Source organism: Cervus elaphus, chromosome 13 (genome assembly GCF_910594005.1).
Source record: "Cervus elaphus chromosome 13, mCerEla1.1, whole genome shotgun sequence".
NCBI lineage: Eukaryota > Metazoa > Chordata > Mammalia > Artiodactyla > Cervidae > Cervus > Cervus elaphus.
The window spans coordinates 46,395,260-46,423,134 of NC_057827.1; the positions used below are offsets into that span (position 1 = coordinate 46,395,260).

Sequence of the window (27,875 nt, forward strand, 5' to 3'; positions counted from 1 at the left end):
CGTTTCATTCCTTTCTTATACCCTAATAGTATTCCATTGTATATGTGTACCACATCTTCTTTATCCATTCCTCTCTTGAGGGACATTTAGGTTGCTCCCATGTCATAACCAGGGTTATACCTGAATATGGGAAGTTTAAGACAGTGCCTGTGGCATGCATCTACAGGGAATAACATGCTTTGTGATTGTGAAAATCTTTGCTTAAAAGTGAAACAGCTCTGGGAGGATGCCACATCCCGGAGTGTGGTTGTCTTACCCAAGCTTCACACTCAGCCTCAGTGGCTCCTACCTCTCCCAGAGGAGGGCTGGAGGGTCGTGATCGTCTTGCCTAATTTCTGTGCCTTGTTTTTCTGTTTAGTATCCTTTTCTTTACATATTTTCTCTTCTCATGGATTGCTCACTGGACTCTCTGAGCACACTTAGGATAGCACAGCCACGGAGGAGCCCACGATTGCTTACAGAGACTTAACTTGGACCGTGGTGCTCATTTGGGACCCATTTGCCTCTAAATATAGTCATTAAAGTTGGGATGAACTCAGATACCAGAAATCCTGAGACAATGGCAGCTCTCTTTAGTATATTTTAGAGACCAGTTGCTATATGCAAGACATAGTGTGAAGCCTAAAGGGTGTTCAAAGGTTAATAGGACTGGTCTTTGCCTTGAGGAGTAGGTCAGGTCACAAGGAAAACAAGATGCCAGACAAGTGGCCTGGGAACTCTCAGATGAAACAAGTCAACCAAAACTCTGAGAAGTGCATTCTTACAAAGACGTGAGTCTCGCCAGAGAGGGGAAGTATTTTACAATTTTTAAGAAGGACTTTGAGCTTACTTGGAATCATTTCCAAATTGGAGCCCTGAGGAGTAAATAGGAATCACACTAAAAATCATGCCAATTTACAGCATAGATCTTAAGCTGCTGGCCCCTGTTTCTCTGTCCTGTCTGTGCGGTTGGCCTGGAGCTCCCTGGTGGGACCCAGCTGGCACAAGAGGACACTTGCAGATTGCATTTGCCTCTCTGGGTCCCTTCTGTGTCTCAGCTCCTTCCTTCACTGATCCCACACTCTCTTTCCCTTTTTCCTTCTCACCATTTACCTTTGCTTCCCTCCTGCTTTCTCTCAAGCATGAATTTCTACTGATAATCTTGGGACTCCTAGGCAGTCCCAATTTTAATAAAGTAAAACTTGGGTTCTTCCCATTGCACTCTGACTTAAGCTATGTTGTAATAGAAGACCTTTCTCCTAAAGAATATTTATATATTTGCAAAATCATGTTTTCAGAAAAGGAATACTTAACATACAACTGAAAACTTAAAAACTTTGTAAGAGAGCATTTTGGGAGTTTTGTAGCCCTCTGGTGGAGTGTCAAGAGAACCATAATGGAAATATTTGATGACTTGAGATTTTAACGGTTTTCAATATAACTGAAAAACACACTTAAAATTTTTTTCACTCATTGATTTGAGGGCAGTCATTTTGTTCAGAGATCTGTGATGAAGTAGCTCAACATTTGTTTTTAATGCTTACATTTTTGCGTTGATATAAACAACTCTGGTTCAAATTCAGGGAGTGAATAAAGTATACAGTATTTATTAAACATTTGCCTATGTTTTCCATTTTTCTTGCAATTTTATTAAGAGATTAATCACAGGAATCTAAAATGGAGGGGGCAAGTGAGACATTTGTGGGCTATGAGTACAGAGCGGCTGCTACGATCTCAGAGTGCTGCTTTCCACCGATGCTATGCAAATAAACAGTCACAAGCCTTTGTATGATAGCAATTTGACATTGAGGAAAGAGCACTGAATTGAAGTCAGACCCTGAGTTTTAGTCTGTTTTCTCACCCTGTAGCTACATGATTCTGGAGAGGTCACAGCACCTATTTGGAAAACTTTTCACATCAGTGAAGGGTAGCGCAAGGCATAACTTCTAACATGTCTTGTAGTTCTGTGGTTTGGGCATTATTTTTCACATTATTAAAAAAAAAAAAAAAAGTCCAGTACAGTTCCTAGGAGTGTTACATTGTTATTGGAAAGAGGAGCTTTGTTGAATCTTTGGAAGAAACTGCACATTTATGATAATTCTGAAATTATGATTATATAAATTAATTTAAAAGAAAAAAGCTCACTGGTGTACTGAGACTTGCTTGAGGGTAGAAGTCTTTTCATTTCTGTATTCCCAGTCTGACTTAACGCTTGGTATATAGTGGACATTCAACAAACTAATTTTTTAAATTGCTTTTTGTTGGCGTATAGTTGCTTTGCAATGTGTTAGTACCTACTGTACTGCAAAACTGATCAGCCGTATATATACATGCATCTTCCGCCTTTTGGACTTCCTTCCCATTCGGTCACCGCAGTGCATTAAGTAGAGTTTCTGTGCTATTAGTATCCTGGATACATCTTTAAAATTTTTGGATAAGCCCTTAGAAATTGAATGAATGAAAATCAATGAATGGGCATTTAAAAACTATTGATTTATTTTCATTCATTCATTCAATTTCTAAGGGCTTATCCAAAAATTTAGATGCATCTAGAACAGATTTGTTAAATGGAATTCATGTTCCCTCAAGACTTGTTTACTTAAGTGAACCTACAAATAATTTTGTTAGCAGAGACTATTTGCCCAATAGGTCTTGGGTAATAGTTTGGGTCATATGTAACTACTTAATTTTTTAAAAAGGATTTTGTTATTAATCATGTCATATAAAAGTATATTTTCCAGATGGAAAAACATTTCTTTAAATGTGGGAAGTTTTAATGTTTTAAAAATTGCTTGTTTTAAAAGGGAACCCTCTTACACTGTTGGTGGGAATGCAAACTAGTACAGCCACTATGGAAAACAGTGTGGAGATTCCTTAAAAAACTGGAAATAGAACTGCCATATGACCCAGCAATCCCACTTCTGGGCATACACACTGAGGAAACCAGATCTGAAAGAGACACATGCACCCCAATGTTCATCGCAGCACTGTTTATAATAGCCAGGACATGGAAGCAACCTAGATGCCCATCAGCAGATGAATGGATAAGGAAGCTGTGGTACATATACACCATGGAATTTTACTCAGCCCTCAAAAGGAATTCATTTGAACCAGTCCTAATGAGATGGATGAAACTGGAGCCCCTTATACAGAGTGAAGTAAGCCAGAAAGATAAAGAACATTACAGCATACTAACACATATATATGGAATTTAGAAAGATGGTAACGATAACCCTATATGCAAAACAGAAAAAGAGACACAGAAATACAGAACAGACTTTTGAACTCTGTGGGAGAAGGTGAGGGTGGGATGTTTCAAAAGAACAGCATGTATACTATCTATGGTGAAACAGATCACCAGCCCAGGTGGGATGCATGAGACAAGTGCTCCGGCCTGGTGCACTGGGAAGACCCAGAGGAATCGGGTGGAGAGGGAGGTGGGAGGGGGGATCGGGATGGGGAATAAGTGTAAATCTATGGCTGATTCATATCAATGTATGACAAAACCCACTGAAATGTTGTGAAGTAATTAGCCTCCAACTAATAAAAAAATTAAAAAAAAAATAAAATAAAAATTGCTTGTTTTGATTTTTCTATAAACTGGATTTTAAAAAATTGAGGAAAAGAAATTAGCCTGATGATATTGTAGTATTCTTAATAATTTCACATGTGTATGAAAGGATTTTAAAATATTTCAGATATATTTGGACTTGGAAATTACTACATTGCATTTTATTTTTTCTCTTGGACAGTTTCTCCCCAAACTGGGTTATAGCAAGATAAAGTTTCATCATCATCTAGCAAGTTTTATATGCCAAGTTATGAACTCCCAGATATTATAGTTTAAATAGCAATGATGCCACTATAATATTAATGATAAATGGCATACATTTGAAACATTTAAAAATGATCATAGCCTTACAGCCAAAAAGAGCTGGAAGATGTTAATGGTATATAAGTTATTTCATGTGGATCTGAATTATGTATAGCAGAGAGAGACAGAAAGAGATAAATTACATAATAAATCAAAGTTCACATGGTGTATTGTTTATTTTTTAAAAAACTACACAAACTTTCTGTTTATGCAATATGTCAGCTATTTGGAAAAAAAAAGATGAATAGTTCCAGATTCAGACTTATTCCAAGAGTGAATATTTAGCATCCAATAGTGTCATACTGAATGTAGGAAAATAATTACAGTGTATGTTTAACTCTGAAGAATTCTAGGAAAGCATTGACTTCTTACACTTTGAATGTGCTTTTATTCTCTGATCAATTTGTACCTTTTGTGCCTTTTTGATTATTAAAGTCAGGTGCTATCATCGTCCTTTCAGAAACTGTAGCAGCAATATGTTCAGAAGTGTGTATAAGATTATATTAAGGCAATAATTAACAGGAAATGTTTCTTCTTGGTAAATTAATTGTATTAAAACATGATTGCAGAGCATTGCTAACATTGGGAAATGTTATTTGATGAATATATAGAAATTACCTGCAGAATCCACTGGTGATCAGAAACATTTTGTTGGGCTTTCCTAATATTTTAAGATTCTGAACAAATGCCTGTGTGAGGGGGGACTTAAGTGGTTTTTATATTTTTGCAGACATAGTTTATTGTAAAAATATTAATACTATGTCACACACTTATTAAGAGGTTACAACTCCTAGGAGTTGTAGGTGCTGGTGCTATTACAAGCCATCAACTTGTCTTATTCTGTACATTATGCTTCAGAATTCTCCTAACCAAAAAAATCAAAGAACTACTGTTGTACTTGTGTAGGATTCTAATGTAGACCTTAAAAATGTCCTTGTCTCACAGGTGAAAGAGCCCTGGTATGGTTATCCTGGTGATTACTTTATCTAAAGTGATATGCATGTATGCCAAGTAATTTATTCCTGGAATGATTTTGAAAATGGTACCATAGATCATACATGCATGTATTCATTCATTTATTTAGCAACACTTACTACAAGGTATTACCCAGGGATCTAGAGAAAGAGACATAAATGTTCTTGTCTTTCATCTCTTATTTTTCCCTGTGGATTTGGTTAGTTCTCTGTTTCTACTAATGTCCTAACATGCACAATCACCATCCTATTTCGGGGCCCCATCTATTTGTTTGATGGTCACCTAGTCTAGTGGTCTGTTGACCTCCATGTAATGTCTTCACAGATAAATCAGAGACTGAATGGAGGTTCTGGAAGTGAGGTACAAAGATAATTAAAGATTTTGGAGAAGAAAGGGGAAGCAAGAAAGAAATCAGGATAGAGTGTCAATAGAGGACCTTAGAGACAGCTCAGGTGGAGAGCTAGCAGGGATGGTAGGATTTGAAGTTGCGTATCAGGAGTTTCCATGGAGAGGAGATGCAAGAGGAGCATATGGACTGTAATGGCCACAAATGCTAAGCAACCGTGAGGGAAAGTTGGTCACTTCACCTGTCATTTCATGTGACTTATATGTAGACTGATGTGCAAAAGGAAACAAGAAGAAACATTTGGGAAAAATAATTCTGTCTTTGCTGATACTTTAATGATGTAGATATGTCTTAAATTATTGAAGTTTTTCTCTGATAGTTATACAGAATTTTTTATCTAAGAATCAATAGAAAAAACCATAATTGATCTGATGTATTTGACAGATATTGATTTACATAATTTAAAATGTAGATAGTAAAGGCAGAATCCTTGTATGTTATCAGATTATGCCCAAAATACATTTCTAAAAAGTTCTTCCTGCGCTTTTCCAGAATTTGAAGGGTTGCCATCAGATGAGATACATATTTCCTAAAATTTTAGAACTTGCATAGCCTGTTTTTTTCATTTCTGAAAATAATCTCATTAAAAACCTGTTTGTACAAAAACTATGCTTTATTTTTTTGACATACTGACCAAATTGAAACTGAAATTTGACCATTCAAAGATTTCTTTCCTTTAGGAAGCATGTCTACTAGTTTCAATGGGAAGCAAAATAAAATGGAAGAGATGTTTAAATGGTTTTTTATTCATAGTTGTTAACAATGTAACAAGCAATTAACTTTTTGGCATAGTGATAAATCTGCTTCTCTATGAAGGTGTTTTGTGTTTTAATAAGTGGCAATACATGCTAGTATGTTCATTTTTATTGAATAGTTGAGTGAAAAAAATGGAATTTAATTCATAAGGTATTGCCTTGGGCTTATTGAGATCTTATGTGCAATATCCTAATGGGATGGCATCATATTCAGCAGAGTATTATTTTAAAAAAGTAATTAGCAACAAACCAAGTTAAAGTATCCTAGTATTTGTGGAGTGTTATCCCTGATCTGGGCTTCCCTGGTGGCTCAGATGATAAAGACTCTGCCTGCAATGCGGGAGACCCAGGTTTGACCCCTGGTTCAGGAAGATCCCCTGGAGAAGGGATTGGCAACCCACTCCAATATTCTAATTTTAAGAATTCCATTGACAGAGCAGCCTGGTGGTCTACAGTTCATGGGGTCACAGAGTCGGACATGGCTGAACAACTAACACTATCATTTTGATCTACTCAATCTCTAAAATAAACTTAAAAACAGGAATTATTTGATAGTGCTGAATCAGCATTATTGGAATATGGTTTTAGAAGAGCAACAAAATGAAAGGTTAGTATAATTACTAAGAGATAGCACTTACAAAGTTCTTATCATCGTGTGTTCATTCATTTATTTATGAATTTGCTATTCGTTCACTTAATTTTATTACATATCTGTTCTATTTTTAGAGGGAATAGATAAAAGTTCTTACTTATCTAGAAAGTTATCAACATAATTGTGATTTATATATGCTTAGTGAAGACAAATGGTACCTACGTTGCAAATGCCAAACAATAGCACATTTTAGCTGTATAACTTTTTAAAAATTGTGGTATGGTGTGTATACATGTATATATATACACACACACATACGCACATAATGTAAAAATGACCATTTAAGCCATTTATGTACACTATTCAGTGGCTTTAGTTAAATTCACAGTGTTTTGCAACCATCACCACTATGCACTTCCAAAATTTTGTCCTGACCCCAGAAACTCTGTACCCACTCAACAGTAATTTCCCACCAGTGCCACCCCACTTTTTACTCCCTGGTAAACTCTATATTCTGTCTCTATGAATTTGTCTATTCTAGGTATTTTATACAATAGAATCATATAATATTTGTCCTTTTGTGTCTGGCTTATTTTACTTAGTATGTTTTCTTGATACACATATATTGTTAGTTGCTCAGTTGTGCCTGACTCTGCAACCCCATGGACTGCAACCCACCAGGCTCCTCTGTCCACGAGATTTTCCAGGCAAGGATACTGGAGTGGGTTGCCATTTCCTCCTCCAGGAGATCTTCCCAACCCAGGGATCGAAAGCAGGTCTCCTGAACTGCAGGCAGATTCTTTACCAACTGAGCTATAAGGGTTGTAGCATGTATCAAAACAGCACTGTTTTTTATTTTATGGCTGATAATATTCCACTGCATGTATATTCCACATATTGTGTGTTATTTTATGTGTTGATGGACACTGGGTCATTTCCAACTTTTCTCTATTGTGAATAATGCTGCAATGAACTCTGTACATTGGTGTACAAGTATCTGTTTCAGTCCTGTTTTCAATTCTTGTGAGTATACACCTTGGAGTAGTATAGCTGGGTCATGTGGCAATCCTGCATTTAAGTATTTGAGGAACTGCCAAACTGATTTCCATAGCAGATGTAGCATTTTACATTCCCACCTGAAAGTATCAGGCTTCCAGTTTCTCTGTATCCTCACCAGAACTTGTTTTTTTCCATGTTTTGTTTTTGTTTTGATTGTAGCCATCCAGTGTGTGTGAAATGATATCTCATTATGGTTTGAATTTACATTTTCCTAATGACTAATGATTGTGAGCATCTTTTCATGGACTTATGGACTATTTATATCTGTTTTTGTAGAAGTGTCTATTCAAGTTCTTTGCCTTCTTTTAAACTGGGTTGTCTTTTTGTTTAGTTCTTTGTGTAGTCTGCATATTAAACTCTTATCAGATAAATAATTTATAAATATTTTCTTCCTTTCTCTAGGTTTTCTTTTAACTATTATGATATTTTTATGATACTGTCCTATATTGTGAAAGTTTTTGGTTTTGAAGTCTAGTTTTTCTATTTTTTCTTTCATTTCTCATGCTTTTAGTGTCATATTTAAGAATGATGCCAAATTGAAGGTCATAAAGAATTTCCTTTGTTTTCTTTGGACAGCTTGATAATCTTAGTTATTATATTTGGGTTGTTGATCCATTTTGAGTTCATTCTTATGTGTGGTATGATAATAGGGCCCAACTTCTTTCTTTTGCATTTGGTTGTTCTAGAACCATTTGTTGAAAACACTGTTCTTTCCCCACTAAGTAGACCTGTCACCCTTATCTAAAATCAGCTGGCCAGGGTTTATTTCTGAAATCTCAGTTCTATTCCATTGGTCCATATGTCTTTCCTCATGCAAGTACCTCACTCTTTTGATGTCTGTGCTTTATTGTAAGTTTTGAAACCAGGAAGTGTAAGTCTTCTAACTACTATTTTGATCATTTGGGGTTCTTTGACATTCCAGTGAATGTCGGGATTGGCTTTTCCATTTCTCCACAAAAGGCTGTTAGAATTTTTATAGAGATTGAGTTGAATCTGGAGCTCACTTTGGGTATAGTCATTTTTACACGCTTTTGGATTTGACTGGCTAGTATTTTGTTGAGGACTGGTTATGTGAATTTTATTGATTGCCAGACTGAATTTTCCTGGATGCATGCTTCAACAAAGCATTTCTGTCAGAGAAATGATAAGACTTCCGAGTCTTACTTATCTGAGTGAATCAAAACAAATTTTTACTTAAATTTTTATAACTGGCCTTTATATTTAAGTAATACAAAAACAATTTCATCTGTGATGTTGGAAATACTTATGAAGTATCTATTAGGTGTCAGATGATGGATTAAACACTTTACACATTGTTTTAAAAAGTGGTAACTATTAGTGTCCTGACTTCACAATGTGGACATAGAAGCTTGGAGCTAGTAAATGGTAAAGCAAGGGTTTTTAGCTCCTGTTTTTAGTCCTTGACTCCTGACTCCTAACTTTGTAATGGCTAACCTGAGACAGGAATCTGTTTTAACAATGCAAAGAAAGAACAGTAGTGCCTGTAACCAAAGAATACCTTATGATGGGTTTGCTTGCATGTCTTCATTTACCCTCGTTCAGAACTCTTCAAACACAGTAATAACTGAAAACAGCAGAAATTCACGGGACTAGAGTAATTATTGTGCTATATTCAGATACTATAGATGAGTGGATGAATTGATGGAAAAATATTACAAGAAATTCAAGAATGGCATGAATAAAATCTTTATAATCTAAATGCTCATGAATCAGTCTTTATCATTTCTAAACATCTTAGGCATTTTAAAGGACAGCAAGATTTCTCAGTAAAACAACGTGATTTTTCTATGTAAATGTTGTGGCATAACAGGTGTGTTGGCTAGTGATAAGATACTCTGCCAAGCAACAAATAAATAATTGCACATGAATCCCAGGAAGATGTTAGCCCTGGGGTATATTTGAATGTGATTTTTAAAATGGCATTCTATTTTTCTCTCAGCATCAGAAATAGCTGCATACCCTATTTTGAATAGTGAGACTGATACTGCTTTTCTTTGAATGAATCTTATTTTTAATATTTTAAAATATTATTGTACGATATATCATCAACTTACCTTCCCCACCCCCAGCCCTTTTACCTGAATAATGCATTTAAAATCTCTTTGGTCATGTCTCCATTAAGAAGTCCTCCTAGGTTTTCTAAGCCTTCATTAGTCACTGACTCCTAAGTCCTTCCATGGCACCCTGTTTTTATCCCTTTCTGGCAGTATCACCCTGATTTGTAATTTTCTGTTTACTCAAGTGGAAGTCATTCAGTTGTGTCTGACTCTTTGCGACCCCATGAGCTATACAGTCCATTGCATTCTCCAGGCCAGAATACTAGAGTGGGTAGCCTTTCCCTTCTCTAGGGGATCTTCTCCACCCAGGAATCGAACTGGGGTTTCCCGAAATTGCAGGTGGATTCTTTACCAGCTGAGCCACAAGGGGAAGCCCTTCTCTTTACTAGTCAACCCTTTAAGACCATAAGTTCTTTGAGGGCAGAAAATGGATTTTGTTTAACAGTGTAACCTGTGCACACTCTTCAACGGCTAGCACTTAGGAACTGCTCAGTATTGAAAAGAGATAATAAAATAAGTTCGTGTTACTTGCAAATAGTTCAAGCACCTATTTCAATACAGTCTACCCCACCTTTAACAGTTGCTTTTCTTCACTTAGGAAAGTTCCTGTTCCGTAACCAACTTTGTTACCATTTCCAACTGGCAAATCTTAGGAGGTTCATGAAGATGCTTCATAGAGGGAATTCCCTCATGGTCCCACAGTTAGTTCTCAGTGCTTTAATGGGACCCAGGCTTGATCCCTGGTCAGGCAACTGAGATTCCATGAGCCAAGTGACATAGAAAAAAAAAATGCTTCATCTATATACCTGAATATATTACATTTTCGTTTTCACTGGAAAAGGATATACACTTTAATGTTTTCATGTCACTGACCAGTTATTCCAGAGTAGAGTGTGGAGGCAGTTAGACTGTGACATCTGCCATGCCGCTGATCATCAGGCTCCATTTCACTGCCATAACTAGTTCAGCTTCTCCCTTGTTGATCTCCAAATAGTAGCACATCTGGTTGAAGAGCAGGCCCTTCCCAGATGGGAAGACACTTGTCTCCTGGGAAGGGATGTTGACAGCTTTAACAATAGGGCATTGGATGTGGTTCCTTTTATACTATATTAAGAATAGTCATATTATGAGTATTAAAAATCGGCAAAGTTAATCAGCCTGAAGAAGCCTTTTCTTACTTCACCATCCTTGTGAATGCACCCCACTGTGTTGAGCACTGGCACTTGGAAGTGCTGAGTTTTCTGTTTGCTGAAGTGGTGGTCTTTACATATGATACAGGGTCAGGTAAAAGATATGAAACAGACTGATTTTCATTTTAAAATAAGTTGGTATCTAAGATAAAAGACTTGCATCAAATTCTATTCTTTATTCTTTTTTTCTTTCTCTTTACACGTATCACTTCTATGCTGATCATATGCAGGTTTTGGGTGACGTCTTTGGTCCTAAAAGGAAATAGAGTAGGCAAGGATGAAATAAAAATATCAAGCAGTAAATGTGTAGAATCAAATCTGAGCTTTAAAAGAGTGTGTTAATGGGACCAGTTTGGGCCTGAATTTGGGTTGATTGGTGGAAGACAGCTGAAGTTAACTAAGAAAACTTCCTAGAAGGACTGTCCTTTGCATGGACAACGTCAAAATAAAACAGACTCGGAAGATAATAGATGAGATATAGGAAGTGGAAAAATAGGCAGGGATTTCAAAAATGTATTGCCTTCTAATTGAAAAATGGATTATTTCCATCCATGAGTGATATTCAAAGGTTTAACACCAGACTAGCCTGGACACTGGACTCATCACAACATGGGCCACAGGAGGAATGTCCTAGGACCTTCTAAGTTGTTGCACTAGGTGGAGGCAGGGATGAGATTAGTTAAAAACTGGTATGGAAATGTAGCAATATTTTATTAAATTGATGAGTCTATATAGAGTTTTCTACTCTCCTACATTTCCAGTAATGATAGCACTGTTTGTTCCATCATTCTAGAGATGTCACTACTCTGATGTTCCAGAGTAGGGACATCTTTGGAAAGGAGAAAAATGAAGTATTCTTTTGAAATTTATTTTGTATAGTTGAGAGGCATGAGGGTATTCATGTTTAATAAATGAAGCATTTAAATAAATAAACTTCTGTACTTTTATGAAATATACCTGTATTGGGTATTATACAGGCACGAAGCCTCCATTTTCCCAATGCACAGTGAGTCTTACCTTTCTCAGTAGTGGGATTGTAGCTCTGCAGGAGACCCTGATGTTTCAGCTCTCCTGCAGTCACTCTCAGTCTGACCTCTTGGGTTTCCATCCTGGTCTCTACACCCTGCTGGATATGGTTTGTGGACTGCTGCTGATAACCTAGAATAAACTGCAGTGAATCACTCAGAGGGGACTAGAGAAAGAGGAGGAGAAAAAGCAGTTAAGATGATAAGGGAACACTTTGAGGAAAGAATCTGCCTGCCACGGCAGGATATTTAAGAGATGTGGGTTTGATCCTTGAATTGGGAAGATCCCCTGGAGGAGGAAATGGCAACCCACTCCAGTATTCTTGCCTGAAAAATCCCATGGACAGAGAAGCCTGGTGGGCTACAGTCCACGGGGTCACAGAGAGTCAGACCCGACTGAGTGTCTGAGCCCAGCAGTGTTTAATATAGTCCCAGATGTCAGGGGAGGGCATGATGAGCGTCAGCTGCACGGGACGGTGAGAGCCTGAAGCAGACCCGTGGGCAGTAGTTTCTGCAGTGATGCCCAGCGCGCAGTACACTGAGGTGCTCGGTGCTTCTCACAGAGGTGGGGAGAGAAGAGAAAAATTAGTAGAAGGTATGTTTTCTTAGATTTGATTCCTTATCATGTCCTGGTTACCTTAACTGTCAGTTTTAAGTAGACAGAAGTATTGGGAGCCAGATTAAAGGAAAGGGAGAAAAGTAATAAGAGGGGAGAGTGGCTGAATATTTGATGGCAATTTGTCTGGAATGAAGATGGGAGCTAAAAGAAAAGTCAAAGCCGGGGATTTTGAGAAATGGTCAGAGAAATTAGAACACATAAATAGAACAGAGGCCATCTGGTGAGTTTGATATTTGTGGAGACTACTTTCTAATACAAGATTGGAGTGAGTTAGAGAGAGAATTCTTGATGGATTTGGCATCTTAAAATCTCTTGTGAAAACTTGGTTTAAAAATATGGTCCTCTCAGATGAGGCTGAAGTCTGAGTCATTGAGTATGCCTGACAGGTGTCAGTTTTGTTGAGAAAAGGGAGAGAACTGTTTTACCTGGAGGTTGGGTTATCCCCGTTAACAACGCAGTTAATCTTTGTAGTTAATTCTTACAGTTTATGAGTGTACATATTCTTAATGTAGCAAATAACCTTCCATGTTTTAATCCTCAAGTAAAGGACAGAGTAGGGGTGACTGAAATGTTTTATTGAGTTCAGTAGAACTGGTAGGTTAGAGGCAATTGTATAAGGATGTGGCTATAGATTTGAAGCTAGAAAGTTTCATATGCTTGTCACCAGATCTGTCAGGAAATCCAGGAACGTTTTTGCATGTACCTCATTTTGCCCTCACTTTAATATTGTGAGAATACTCCTCAAATTAAAAGATTGTTGGGTGTTAAGCCTTAGTCTTCAAGCTGACTCACATGGCATTTATTTTCTCCTGATTGAGGGAAATAGCACTGTGAGGTGGTGATTTCAGATTGAACAACTAGGGAACCAAATTAGATAAATTTGAAACTTGAGTACTCAAAGATTGCAAGGTCATTAGTATGTGTAGGTGTGTAATGTAAGTATATGGTATGTGTATATTTATGGAAGCAAAACAAACCAACAAAAAAACTGGTGGGGGGCAGGCAGACGAAGGAAGTATTTATAGTTACTCACGTGAATACTGAAATCATCCATAATAAGGATTGGGCACTAAATGGAGGAAGTGATGTCAGATAATCAGATTGTGTAGGTTCAGATATGGAGAACAGGCATTAGATAGGAAAAGGGAATATCTAAATCTTACTTAGTGGGATAATGGGGCAAAAAGTCCCTCCCATAATATAAATGACTGTCTTTTGATTCAAGAAAAATTCTTTCACGATTTCATATTTCTACAATATCATTTGAAGAAATTGTTAATGTAATTTCAAATTTTATCTTTTAAACATTGAGTAGTTTGGAAGGTTATGCTTAATAATGCTTTTATGTTGTCTAATTGGTAACTTGTTAACATTTTTATTTAATGTCAGCGAGGAAAAAATTAAAATTAAATGGCTACTATAAAATGTGATTAGTGATTCAAATGACAAAAAGGAAAAGTCTTTTGTCTGGGGTTACACGTATCTGTGTGCAGGCTTCCTCCTTACTAATATTCTCCTTTTACTTTCTGTCAGCCCGTTTCCATTGCATGGAAAAAGCAAGTGAACAATCTTCCAAAATCTTCTCCCATCTGAAACCATTTCTTTCCTTTTTAACATATATTCAGACAAACCTTACAATGCTCTTCATTTATCTCTTTGTTTTTTTGTGGTTCTACTGTGACTACCACATGTGTGTATGGTTTTCCTACCAATAATATAGTAAATTATTTAACCTATAAGAGCTTTCTTCTTGAAATCTCCCTCTCTTCCCACAGGTATAAGGATGTATACAGAGCATTCAATAAGTAATCAATGAATGATGGATGAGTAAAAAATCGACTGAATGAATAAATCACATGGATCCTTTTTGGAAGATGGCAATTGCATATGTTGGGTCTAGATCTTAAATTTACTAACTGAAAATACTGTAGCTTTAGTTTTTAAAAATACATTTAATATTTTCCCTGATTGTCTTTTCACAGCAACAAATATGTGTGTAGTTTGACATTTTCAACACTTTTCTCTGGAATCCCTCTCAGTTCCCTTTGTTTTTCAAGATCTTTCTTCAGTTACATCAGATTAAGCAATATCTCATGGCATATTTTATTTTACAGGTAGTTTAAATAAACAGCATCATTTTAATATCCCTAGAAAACCAAGCTTAAATATAGTAACAAAACAAAATGTATCAGTAAAATGAGTGGGCATATAGTTGTGTTACTAGATAATAATTACCAACTGTTACAGTATAATTTTATTATTCTTATCATATTTAACTTTTATTACCCTTGAATTTGACAATGTTAGGCATGTAATCATTTTGAAATTTTTTCTGCTCTGGGTTCCAGACTCTTTCCTTTATATTCAGTTTGTAAATGTCCACATGGGGATCTGCTCTCATCCACTGGTCCTTTATAATTTCTCCCTCTTCTCTTTCATGCCAACATGTAAGCTGACTCAAACCTTCCAGCATTGAAGACAACTTCTCTTTAGTCTATGTCCATTTCTAGTTACATTTTCTTTCCTTCACAGCCAAGTTTCACAAAACTACAATGAATGCTCTAAATTTCTGCTACTCCATGGGAATCTGGCTCTTGGTTCTCACTGTCTCCCATCCTTTTATTTGAGGGGATTCTTCTGGCACTGACCACTTATCATCAACATCCCACAGGCTCTTTGACTCCCCTCTTTTGACTTTGTGGACAAGTACCTTCTACCACAAAACCTTTCTTCCTTTGACTTCAGTAATGCCACTGTTTGGAAATCCTACCACCTTCCTTTAAGTTGCCTTTATGGCTCCCTTTCCCCCTAGTTCTCCTGTGTCTTTTGACAGATTTAAGAAATTTATCCTTGGATTTTTGCTCTCACTCTATGCTCTCTTCTATAGCTCATCTAAGCCCAGGAGGACTTAAATCAGATGATTTTTCATCCACCTTATCATATGTCTTTATGGCAAGTTCAGACCCATGTGATCTCCTGGCCAAAGCCTGCAGAGTATCCTTATTACTATCTGTGATGTGTTCCTAGTAATCTTGTAATTGTACTCTGCATTGAATTCAGAGTCATATTCCTAAATTAGTGCACAAAACTCACATCTCTTCATTGCTTATAATCCTTTAATGACTCCTCATTGTCAAAATACAATGGTGGAATTCCTTGGATTAGCTTTAAGCAGTTCTGTGTTCTGACCCTTGCTGAATTCTTCAGCCTCACAGTCTTCCTCCACTCCTCACATTATATGTGTGTGTGTGTGTGTGTGTGCATGCGCATTGTAAGTTTCTATACTGCTTTATGATTTAGCATTTTCCCCATGATGTTAGTTTTGTCCAACACACCCACCTCATTACTGCCAGTATCCTTGAGAACTCTCACTTTTAATGACTTGTCTGAAGGACTCCTTATCCAATGACGCTGTCCTTGATTTGAGATATAATTAACCATTATTTTCTTTGTAGCTTCGTGGTATCCTGAACTGCTTTTCCTGCCCTCTTGAAGCTTATATTTTAGTTAAAAACATAGTTTAAACAAGTAATTCGAATCTAGTATGATTGGTACTTGGGAAGAATAGGGTGCCACAGAGCATTTCAGAAGGATGCTTGACTCAGACTTTAAAAGGAAGTGATTGCTGGTGGGAGATTGGAAGGATGAGTAGGTCTTATCTAGGAAAGGGAGAAGAGGGAAATGGGAATAATCCCAGGAGGAAAGGCCCCAAAGAGTTGAGTGAGAGAGGAACTGATAGTCTTCCTATGGCTGGAGTGTAAATTCAGGGTGTGGAATTGGAGGAGAGACAGAATCTGTTCATGCAAAGCCTTTACAACATGTTGATGAGTTTGGAGCTTATGCTGATAGCAATGGGAAGCCATGTAAGTGTGAGTAGAAGAGAAACCTGAGCAGATAAAGGTTTCTCTGATTATTGTGATGAGAAAAGATTGGAAATGGGCCACAAAGAGAGGAGTTAGGAAGTTATTACAGTGATTCAGGAAAGATGATGGTGGCTTATAGTAGGTGGTAGCACACATGGATAGAAGTCGATTATAGAGATGATTAGGAATAAGAGAATTTGTAAGTGATTGGATATCTGAGGAAGTTATGGGAAGAAATCCAGGATGCTTCAATGTTTTGATGTGGACAGTGGGTGGTGCCATTTAACAAGAGCAAACACCACTGGGGAGAGTCAAGCTGGAAGGGAAAGGTGAAAATCTTAGTTTTGTGTTTTGAGGTTTCTGTGTGATGTGAAAATAGGGATTATTCCTAGGCAATCTGAAACCAAAAGACAGTCTGACTTGTTTATTGCCTTTTACTGAGTTGTAACATTTTTGATCATGTCTCAGTCATCCTTGAATGCCTGTGACTATCATACAGTTGGCTTTCAAGAACTATTTGAGTGAGTGAATGAATGAATGAAAAGGAAATACTCTCTAGGTCGACCTTCCCTACTTATTCTTCTCCACAAAGGGTTGTATTTAGAATTTGTAGCCAATCAAAGTTATCCTGTTAGCCTCTTCAGAATTCTTATCATGAACACTTCTAGTATAGCAGAAGAACTGGAAACAAGGATACACCCTAGAATATCAGAGATAAAGGTAGGAGCTGTTTCCCTCCTCAGAGCTTTTAAGCAAATCCTTTCTGATCCCAGGTTGGTACGGCTGTCTCATTTTTTCTTCCCAAGATTCAGGTTGTTTGTGACTTTAATGAAGGTCTCACATAGATACTCCTATTTTGTGTTACCTGTGTTAATGTTCAGAAGATGAAAAATGACTGTAGTTTTAAACTCCAAGAAGTTCAGATTTTTGCAAGGTACAGTTACCTACATAATGAGAACATGAATCATGCCTTTCAAAGTGTATATGGATGGGTGTCATTTCCCCCTTGTATTATATTCATTTGAAGTTAATCTGTCATTATCCCTAGATATTTTAAAAGAAAAGTAGTGAAGATTCTTGTGTAAAATAACATTACCTCAAAGATAGCCGAGTTACTTCTTGATTGAATGGAGAATTTTTTGAGAAGTCATAGGCACACACACACATCCATAAGGGCCTTGTTGGACTGTATTATAATGCTGGCCAAGGAAACTCTTTGGGAGAGAGCTGCTGAGGAACAGCAGATGTTCTTGGTTCCTTTGGCAGTGAGGGACAGTGTGAGTCAAGGTTAAGACTTGGGAGCTAAAGAATAGAACTAAGCTAGGGCTTTGTTTTTTGTTTTTTTTTTTCTTTCTTTCAGCAAGCCATTCCCAAGGTCATGGACTCTGTCTTAAAAATTCTAGAAGTCTGAAGTGATTAAGAATTGAACTTTCTTATGTTTATCATACATCACTAGGGAAGAAATCAAGTGAATCCAAGTTCTGATGAGGAATGCTGGGGCCTCAGTCAAGGTAGCTGCAATCAGAATATAATTCAAGATGCTGGGATAGGCGATCCCTGATTTCTGCAAAAAGACAAGTAGAGACCAAAAAAAGTCACTCTTGATCCTCGTTTTTAACTTTGCTTTGCAAATCAAGTCTGTAAAATAGTATCCTTGATTGAGGTGAACCATGCTTCTTTTTCAGTTATATTTTGCTTAAGTCTCTCCAGTGTAAGTACACTCTGGTTGTGCCTGTGCATTTGGAGACCTGTTTGGCTGAAAATACTGCAGTAGTTTTGTAAGACATTATCTTGCAATACTGAAGGGCTTTTATAATTTTATTGTAGAGATGTCTGGTCTCCAGCAATGAAGCAATAGAATGTAAGTAAGTGTTTTTTAAATGAAACTTTTTTTTGCATGGATACCTTCAATTGTCATCTCTTTTTGTGACTCTCAAGTATTTTGCTCTCTCACCAGAGAGATATTCTGATATTCTATCTGAATATCAAAGTGTATATGCAGCATCAGGACCACTTCAGTGTCATAGCTCTGAAACTGAACTCATGATTTGCCACTCACGTCTGATCCGGTTTCAGTGTTTCCTATCTAAGTGCATGGCATCACTCCCTATTGAGTTACACAATCAGAAATCCTCGCTAGGAATGTATTTTTCCTTCTTGCTTCTCCTTCACCCTATATCCAGTTCATCAGTAAGCTCCATTGCCTTCTTTCTCTAGTGTTTCCAGAGTCTGTCTCCCTCTCTCAAATTCCCTTGAGATCACTCTAGTCCAGTGCTTCTCATCTAGGGGCAGTTGTGTCCCAGGTGGGCATTTAGCAAGAGCTGGGAACATGGAAACATGTTTGGCTATCATAGGGATTGCTGCTGATATCCAGTGGGTAGAAACCAGGGATGCTGTTAGGCATTCTGTAATGCACAGGAAAGCCCCCCAAACACAGAATGATCCAGTTTCAACTGTCAGTCATGCTCAGGTTGAGAATCCCTGCGCTAGCCCAGGCCAGCATCTTCTCATTCCTAAATTACCACCTCAGCCCTTGAACTGCATTCGCCCTTCCTGCAGTTAATCTAAGCAGTGCAGAGCCAGCACCAGTGCCCTTCCTGACTCCTCACGAGTGTCGGGATTAAAGTGACACTTCCTCAGCAGGGTGGGGGAGGCCCTGCAGGGTCTCCAGCCCTTATCCTTGTTGCTGCCAGCTTGCTCTCTGTTCTCTAGTCTTAGTGGCTTTTTTTCTCATCTTTGCCCGTGCTTTGGTCTTCCTGCCTATGACTTTCATGCATATTCTTCTGTTCCTGGAACAGAATTCTCCCAACCTTTATCTTGTCAGTTCCACTTGTTCAGTCTTTCATTTGTAACTTGAATCTGTGTACTTCAGTAGTGCTTTTTGAACTCTAGATTAATCTTTTGTTATGAATTATAATAGGCCTGGACTTTTGTTTTATCACTTAATATTGTTGTAAATCTATTTTTCTCTTTTAAAAATGGGTATACATAAAATAATAATAGCCAAAAATAGCTTAACACTTAGGCCAGGCATCCTTCTAGGTGCTCTCTATTTTTCTTTGACCCTCACAACAACCATATGTGATAGTTGTTACTTTACATTGCTACATTATTTAGTAGAGTCTCAGATGCCTTTTCCTCAATGTCTCTGAAATTAGGTTGTGTCTTATTGTCAGTGGCATCTTAAATTTGGCAGAACATGGTATTAATTCCATTTTATGGATAAGGAAGTTGAAGCACAGAGAGATTAAGTCTCTTGCCCAAGATCACATAACTGATGATGATAGTGTCAGGATTCCAATCCAGGCAGTCTGATGCCATGGACCAGATCTGCTTCAATTCAGTGCTTTCCTGTGTTATAATGTTGCTGTGAGGATTATCAAGATTATATAGATGTCAAACATGCAGCTCACTGATGTATAGTAAGCACTGAATAAATGTCAGTTATTATTATTGGTATGCTTATTGTTTCTCTTTTTGTATAATTATTTCATGCTGTCTCTTCCATTGAAAGGAAGATTTCAGAAGCACAAAACTTCTGTCTTCTCTTTTTCACTGCATCCATTTTTCTTAGCATTGTGCCAGGTAGTGTTTTTATTTTGACTGAATAAATGAATGCTTGAATGAGGAAAGGAACTATTAAGGGGAGTTGGAGTCATGTCGTTTGAAGTCACAAAGATTTGTCTCGTGTGCTTGGTTTCTGCCTCTCTTATGACACTTACCCGTGCTTTGTTGTAACATTTATTTGTGTAATGGTCTTTTATCTCTGCACCGGATTATAAACTTCCCACATACACGGCATTGCAACCTCTAGTACCTACTATGGTTTCATTGTATAGAAGACACTCAGCACATAGACGTTAGACTAATTGACTCTTGAGTCACCCTAGCACTTCCAGCTATTTTTAGGACCCAGTATTATCATGGAGGATTGTCTCTCTGATTTTTCTAAAGTGAATTAAAAAAAAAATTTTCCTTTATTGAAATATAGATGATTTACATTATTATATGAGTTTCAGATATAAAGCATAGTGACCCAATATTTTTATGGATTGTTTTCCATTTAAATTTATTATAAAACATTGGCTATATCCCCTATGCTGTACCATATATCCTTGTAGCTTATTTATTTTGTACATAGTTTGCACCTCTTAATTCCCTAACCCCAAAATTCCCTCTCGCCTCTTCCCTCCCTCTACTGGTGGAACCACTAGTTTGTTCTCTATATCTGTGAGTCTGTTCCTGTTAAATTCCTTTGTTTGTTTCATTTTTTTTCAGATTCCACATATAAGTGATAATGTGCATTTTTGTATTTCTCTGTTTGACTTATTTCATTAACCGTGATATCTTCCAGGTCCAACCATGTTGGCACAAATGGCAAAATTGCATTCTTTCTTATGGCTGAGTAATATTCCATTGTGTGTATGTATAAATATATGTATCAGCAGTCCATGGCGTCATAAAGAGTCAGACGCAACTGAACTGGATATACCACATCCTTTTTGTCCATTCATCTGTTGATAAACACTTAGGTTGATTCCATATCTTGACTGTGCTATGAACATTGTAGTGCATGTATTGTTTTGAACTGGAGTTGTCATTTTCTTCAGATGTATACCCAGGAGTTGAATTGCTAGGTCATATGGTAGTTCTGTTTTTAGTTTTTTGAGGAACTTCATAGTGTTTTCCATAGTGGTTTCACCAATAAATATGCTGGATTAATTGACTTGTGAATCACCCTAGTACTTCCAGCTTTGTTCACGACTCAGTACTCTCAGGGGAAATGTTTTATATGGAAATACTTTTTAACAGCGTAATAAAACTTTTGGCCATTGAGTTTTTCTTATTTCTTCAGAAAGATAGCAACTGAACTTTCCTGCATATCTTTATAGACTTACTCTAAGTAATAAGGAAAATAGACCTCATACCTGATTGAAAAATAGAGAGAGAGAGAGAGGTATATGGGTATAATTTTTCTTTATTTCTGCCTTAGTCTGTGTTTAAGAATTAGTGATCATTTTTCAGAGAGGATTGAAGGATAATTCCTTTATATGCTGGCCTTGAAAATTTAAGAAATGAGAAAACAGTTTTTTAAACATTGGAGATTGTTTATCTGAATTACTCACTGTATGTAGAATAATGAATTTATTGCCTTTCCAATTGGCTATGTTTATTGGAAAGCTAAAGAATAAATCTTTTTATGCCAAGGAGAATGTTGGGTCAGGAGCCTAAACAATTTACCTGCCTTCTTCCTTTTGGATCTAGTTTCATGTCTTTGGCAGCTAAATACAAAGGATATTGCATTTTGCCCTGGCGATGCCAAAAGTTCACAGGAGAGAGCATTTTTGGCAGATTCTGCTTGTTTTAAGGACAAAGGTGTTTGAATTTCACACTTTAATTTTCAGGGACGTGTTCATACACTAGAGGTGAGAGGTCCATAAAATCATGTATTGTGTACTAAACACTTGGGGATAGAGCATGTTTCACCTTGATTGGCTGCTCAGAAAGTTCCATAGTGGCTTTTGCTATCTAGACTGTACATTGAGCTAGGCCCTGGAGGGAACATTGAGTGGGATGGAAATTAATTATTGTTGTGTAGATTCAGAACTTAAACACCTTAGAACACAAAAGGGAGGATATTTTTACTAATTGCAATGGCCTTTTTGACTACTGACATAACTTGCCTCAGAAAATTGTGCCTAATGGTAATACTTCTAGGCCAAAAACAAATGAGTGTTTATGGGCAACCAGCACTCAATCTCTACATATACTTTCACTTATATTATGTTTAAGTTACTTTGTAGAAAAGCAGCTGGGGTATAGCAGGATCTTGTAACATGTGGTCATTTTATACATTTTGAAATATGTTGCATTCACATTAACAACTATTTAGATATGACTATTTGGAAGAGTATTCCAATTCCACATGATTACAAAAAATTAGGATTAATGTGTGGAATTCTATTATAATACAAAGATAAGCTGAAAACAATATAAACACAACTTTTTATTCTCTATACATACAAGTGGATTCATGAATCTGTATTATTATGTATCCTTGTCAAAAAAATAAGAGTTTTTTTTCTCACAAATGGTGAAGAATGATTTGCCTTCTTTGTGCTAAATGCTGATACTATTCTAGATTTTTAAAAACGTGCATATTCTTTTGCACTGAAGTTCCACCTCTACTGACAAGCTCCTACAAAAGATCATGAAAGTGTGTAGAAATGTTTCAGTATTCTACTATCAAATATTTGGGAGCAACTTAAATATGTTCTATAGGCAATTGGATAAATACATTATTATATTCATTGAGTGAAATGCTGGGTAATATTTTAAACAAATTGTGATAGATTTATATGTGCTGAAGTTCATGATGCATATTTCCAAGCTTCAGAACAATGTCAACAAGATGATTTTATTCATGTAAATAAGGTGAATAAGGTGTTAAATAACATACATGTATGTTTTTAGCGTTTATATCCCTTTTTGAGAAATACGCCGGAAATAGTTTATAATGATTATTTGGGGGCAGGGAAAGACTTAAGGATGGTGGACTTTTGCTTTTGCCTTTGTGGTCTATGTTGTTTACATTTTTAAAAAATCACAAAATATTTGTATTTTAATTTAGACATGAAATACTCTAAATTGAATCCGTAACTCTTGGATTAGTTGTTTCTCACACTGGAAGCCATTTGATAAACAAGTGAGTGGAAAGTGTGGCAGAAATAGAGTGTATATTTTAATGTGCTTGTGGCACAGTTAACACTCACACGCTCTCCGTGTCTGCCTGGATCTCGCAGATAACACAGCTGTGGGACCCCTGTGTGTAGGCTGCTATAGCTCCTGCAGTTAGTCTTAGGATGTTGTTCTGGCGACCCCTCTCCCCAAACTGGTGTTTGTGGACCTCTCCTTTAGGGCTCATCATTATAGAGACTTTCCTTAGTCTGCAAAAGTGCACTCTGTTGTCAGAGCTGAATTATATGTTGGATAATTACTTTTGTTCACTTCCCTCCCCTCTGTTTCTAATAGATAGTCATGCTATTTTTGTTATGATAATAATGGATGCTGAGAGATTTTCCCTCCAAATTCTTTGTTTTATTTCCATAGTTTACATAATGTGTTCAGAATATTGGTGAGTCTTAAATCTCATTTGGTAAATGGTAGAAATTAAATTTAGGGAAAGCAACTGAGTCTTTTCAGACAATGACTGAATTAAGACGTACACAGTGTCACCAGTGAATGCTTGAATGTGTGCATCTTATTGTGCCTGAAGAGAGATACTGCCTTTATCCACACAGTGAATTCTAACTGAGGAACCACTTTAAAAAAACAAACAAGCATGTTTAAGCAGAAATTTAAAAAGATGATTCTCGCATGGAAGAAAGTGTTGGGAAGAAACAGTCATTTAAAGCCATATGTAATATGCTTTTGTACTTTGTAGCCAAACTAATGTTAGGCTTTATGAATTTATTGAGGAACATTTAGCCCTTTTTATTACAGAATTAAAGGTAGAGAGAACATAGATAATTGTAATTAAGCGAGGCAACAGCATAATGATCAAGATAGAAAGATGGTTTAAATTCTTCTGGGTAAATTCTCTGTTCAGTGTCATAGGTCATGCCTACAGGGCACTTGGAAAACTGCTTTCACTTATATGGGTGTTGGGGTCAGCAGTGGATGAATAGCAGAAAATAGCTGGATCATGTTTTAATCTGGAAGATTTCAAAATGCCAATCAGACACTTGGCTTGCTCTAGTTTTTAGAAATACTCAGTGAAATGTGGATCATAAAGCAGATTTTGGCTCTGAAACACTGAATTAAAATTATTCTTAGGAAGACGTCAATTAACTCCACAGTGAAACTACCAGTATTCTCAATTGTGTAGCTTGAGAGGCTTGTGAGAGTGGCAGATGGCCACACAAAGCAACCATGTTATTTTATTTCCAAATTTATGTAAACTGAACTCATAAATTAAAAAAAAAAAAATAAGACTTCTTAATTTTACCACAACAAACCTAGGGCCCAGAATCAAATCCTGGGTTTTCGAAAGTCCTCTAAATTTGTTGGTGAGGTTTTTAAAAATAGTAAAGTATGTGATTTAAGAGTCACCTCCTTGTCAATGGTTAGGCTATACACATCTTTTCTTCCTGTTTGGCTCATCTGCCACATGTTGACCATAGTGGTTCAACAGGAGTGCTTTGACAAACAGATCGATTTGGGATTAAACATGGCTATGCAAGTACTTAGCTAGGAGACTTTAGGTAAATAATGTGACCATTTTAAAACTTCTCTGCTCTCATCTGTGAATACATAACCATACTGCTTAAGGATTTGGTGAGAAAAAACCATAGGAAGCCATTAATTAGACCAGCACTAAGAACATAGTAAATGCTCAGTTATTAGCTACTTTTATTAAATTCTTTTTTTAAACATTGGCCAATGGGACATACAAGGAATGGACTATAATTCCTTTAAGTTTTGTAAATGTTTTTTTAAAAACAGGTCACATTGTTTAATGATTAGGAAGCATTCTCTTGAATGAGATAGGTAGGTGTGGGTGTATGTTCCACAGTTTAACATATGGTATAGCCGGGACACCAACACTTCAGAGTGGATGCTGCCAGATGGGTCTTTCCAGTATGGACCAGACGAAAACCAACCAGGCCCTTGGAAACCTTCCTTTTAAAGTCAGTGATGATGCTTGTATTCTGTATCATGGCATTGCTGTCAGATGTCTGATTAGAAAATATGGCATTCTACATAGTTATATTTTAGTCAGTCCTAGGTTAGGCAAAATCATGTTTTTCTTTTAACTTCCTGGATGAAATTCTTAGAATGAAATGGATGTTAGAATTGATGGAGGAGGGGGGGCAGTGCTTAGAAGCTTTAGTAAATAGCTTTTTGTTCCATCTTGTAAATTAGAAGACCCAAGGAGAAGGTCTGACTGCTACCTTTTCTACTCTGTGCTTCTTCCTAGGAATCAGTACTTTCCCGTGCTTTAATTACAGGATCCTGATAGAGACTGGGTTTTAATTATTCAGGTTTTTGCCAAGACTGAAGTCATTTTTTTTTCCCCGAACCAAATTGGCTGCTATAGAATGGAGATACAGATAGTGCAGGAAATGGGGGTGAATGTGTACCCACTTCACAATATATCTGAGAATTGTGGTTGATAAAAAAATAAAAAAATCTGTTACCACTGGCTTCTTTGGTGATTTCCTTGTGTTTTTGTCACCTAAGAAATCAAGAGGACAAAAATAATTCTGATTAAGTTGGAATTTCCGACTGGGTTCTAGTAACTTGAGCTGTTACCTTGACAAAGACGTAGCATTCGTTTCCCTGTGCCCTTTATACGGTGATTGTGCTCTTGAGACTCAGGCCATTCTGTCGCTAGCAGAGTCACCTCAATTGAAATCTTACCTAAACGTTTGCCTCATTTGCTACTCTGTGGTAAAAGTTCTTTTTAAGCAGCATCCTCTGTGGTTTGCATTTTAATTTACTTTACATGTTAACTGTGGAGGAAGGGAACAAATGATTGTCTCCTTTACCTATGCTCTTAAAACACTTATTCTGAACCTGGTCAAGTTGCTAGTTCTTGTCTTTCTGAGTGTTAGAAAGTCTTAGAAAGTGTTTAAAGAGTCTTCTCTTTTACCATCTCTTTCATTTAAACAAGTTCGCACTTTGTTTTGACCCTTTATATTTTTATCCAATTGAAGATTCATCTGAATTTTTTTTCTTTACTCATCGAAACATCTGTTAGTAGTTTTTCATAGCATTAATGTTGGAGTTTCTATGAGTTAGTTTGAGATGTCCAAGCTATTGTGTAAAGTCAAACCAGCATTGTCAAGGATGCTTTCTGAGTGCCTACTCTGGGAAATCCCACTGCTAGGGGACACAGCGTTGCAGTGATTATCCTAAAAAGAAGGATGGTCTCACTGTATCATTAAGCAAAAGCCCAGGTGGGCAGCAACAAAAGAAATACCTACACTTTTTGCAAAGTAATTTAACTTTTAAAAACATACAGGCTGAATGATAGAGATAAGGAGCTCCATCTTGGAGGATTACATAGTGAGTGGAAGCAGTTTTAGCCCACTCATTTTGTAATTACACCCCAAAAGTTTTTTATTTAATGACAAGGTAATGTTTCTTCTTTTAAGACCTTATTATAGCCTTAGCTCCTAGAACCTTTTGCTGGCTACAATGAAGTTGCTGGAACACTTTTCTTGGCATAAGTAGGGTTTTCAATTTTGTTTTCAAATATTAGTAGTTTAAAATGATGAATTACATGCAGTCCCTTCGTGTTACACAAAAAATGATCAGCACAGGCATCTTCTTCATTTATCTATGAAGTAGATATAAGAATCTGTGTTTTAAACTTGTTTGGTCATCTTCTTTTTCTTTTTTTTGTTTCATTTCTTTTGATATCACATCTATTTCTTATCTCTTCATTTTGAAGTAATAGAAGAAGCCTTAACAGTTGCAAGATTACATATTTATATCAGGGTTCAGACTGTGAATTCATTCTTTTCTAGGGAAGCAGAAAGATCATGTAAAAATGGTGACCACATGTTGACAGAATGCATGATTTAACAAAACCAAAGGCAATCATTTCAAAGAAAAATGTTTTATTTTCTGCCAGCAGAGTATAATGGAGAGAAATTGGCTGGTATTATTTTAAAAAATTGCCCAAATCACTGTAGTTAGTGTAAAATTGTCTCTGGAACTATTTCCTGTAAGTTAACCAGACATATGATTGTATCCTTTATATTTTGAATACTGAAACTCACATTTCAACTGTCTTGCATGGAGCCTATCAGGTATAATAGCTCTTTGTACAGGTCTTCCTTTTCGCTTGTAGTCTCTTTCATCTAAGCTTCTACCTTTATTCATCCCAGATTAGAATCCTTATAGTTTGGGACTTTCTAGAGCTTTGAGCTTAATATTGGGGGTTCTTCCATGGCTCAGCAGGTAAAGAATCCACCTGCAATGCAGGAGACATAGGGCATGTGGGTTCAATCCCTGGGTCGGAAAGATCCCCTAGAGGAGGGCATGGCAACTCACTCCAGTATTCTTGCCTGAGAAAGCCCATGGGCAGAGGAGCCTGGCGGGATACATACATCCCATGAGGTTGCTTAATATTATTCACTAACAAATCAAGACCAGGAGCTCCTAAAAATGTGTTGCTCCTGCCTGCAAAAGTTCAAGTGAAATGAATGTAAATATTGTTTACCAATTAATAATTCTCTGTCCATTTCAGTCAGATTTTATTTAACATGTGGTTCATAGGGCTTGCTGGTTTTTTCTGAGTACTTAAAGTAATTTCAGACATTGCACACTGGGACCTGCTTATGTTGTTTGTGGGTATAGTATGTATTATTAACAACAGATCAGATTTATGTGTCCAGGAAAGAATAATGCACTTTGATATGATTCCAATACTCACATACCTCTGAGCAA

At 36.8% G+C, this 27,875-nt stretch overlaps 1 protein-coding gene across 17 annotated transcripts in view; it reads left to right on the forward strand.

Moving 5' to 3' along the window:
- NPAS3 (neuronal PAS domain protein 3) overlaps window positions 1–27,875 on the forward strand; it is a 930,536-nt gene that overhangs the window by 236,175 nt on the left and 666,486 nt on the right. Inside the window, exon 1 of one of the 17 annotated variants that reach the window (XM_043921666.1) lies at window positions 12,417–12,528. The exons of the other annotated variants lie outside the window; for them this stretch is intronic. The gene's annotated coding sequence lies outside the window, so the exon portion shown is untranslated. Of the gene's footprint in view, window positions 1–12,416; window positions 12,529–27,875 lie in introns of those variants that run through there. 17 annotated transcript variants of the gene reach the window in all.